The 960-nt window shown below is 39.1% G+C and overlaps 1 protein-coding gene across 1 annotated transcript in view; it reads left to right on the top strand.

Moving 5' to 3' along the window:
• TARSL2 (threonyl-tRNA synthetase-like 2) overlaps positions 1-960 on the top strand; it is a 197,410-nt gene that overhangs the window by 67,289 nt on the left and 129,161 nt on the right. The gene's annotated exons all lie outside the window — the stretch shown is intronic.

Here is a 960-nt window from a genome sequence, read left to right on the forward strand (position 1 = left end):
TAGCAAAATTTAACAGAACAGCAAGCAACAAATGCTGGCGAGGTTGTGGAGAAACTGGAACCCTTATTCACTGTTGGTGGAAGTGTAAAATGGTGAAACCACTGTGGAAGGTGGGTGGTGGTTTCTCAAAAATTTGAAAATATATATGCACACCCATGTTTATTGTGGCTTTGTTCACAATAGCAAAGAGTTGGAAACAACTTATGTGCCCATCAATAAACGAATGGATAGAGAAGAGAAGCTGTGGTATATTCACACAAAGGAATACTATGCTGCATTTAAAAACAAGGAACTCATGCAAAATTATTCAAAATGGGTGAAGCTGGAGAATATTATGATGAGTAAAATATCTCTGTCACAAAAGGACAAATACTACATATTGCCACTTTGTAGAATGAGATTGACATCAGGGTCATGGTGAGACTGAGAAAAATTGGATAAATAATGTATACTGCATTGAAACAGATGAGGGAGAGAACAGTTTAAAAGCGATGTATGATTGGATATTATCATTATGACAAGAGTTCAGAATGAAGGTTGCATAGTGGAGTGTACTGGGGTTGGGGGATTGTATACCAATGAAGAAATTTTTCTTTTACTTTTCAAAGAGAAGAGCAAACTGGGGAGGAGGGGTGTGCAGGGAGAAAAATGCAACAATGAATGTATGGAAATCCAAAATTTCTGTAAATGTTTATTAAAATTAATTTTTTATAAAAGAATATTTTAGACCAATGCTTGCTGTAATTTAGAGCATAATTTGACAATTGGATCTAAAAACTTAAAAATGGACTGAAGTTGGCCGACAAGATGGCGGACGGGGAGCTGAACGTGGATAGTCTTATCACCCGATTGCTGGAGGAACTCTACTATGCTTAGTGGTAAAAAGATGCACTACAGCCGGCGGGGGCTGCGGCCCGGCGGGAGCTGCATCACTACTGACCTGCCCTCGGGTTGACTCAG

This window comes from Elephantulus edwardii, unplaced genomic scaffold, assembly GCF_000299155.1.
Source record: "Elephantulus edwardii isolate Elephantulus edwardi_28Jun2011 unplaced genomic scaffold, EleEdw1.0 scaffold00319, whole genome shotgun sequence".
NCBI classification, from domain to species: Eukaryota; Metazoa; Chordata; class Mammalia; order Macroscelidea; family Macroscelididae; genus Elephantulus; species Elephantulus edwardii.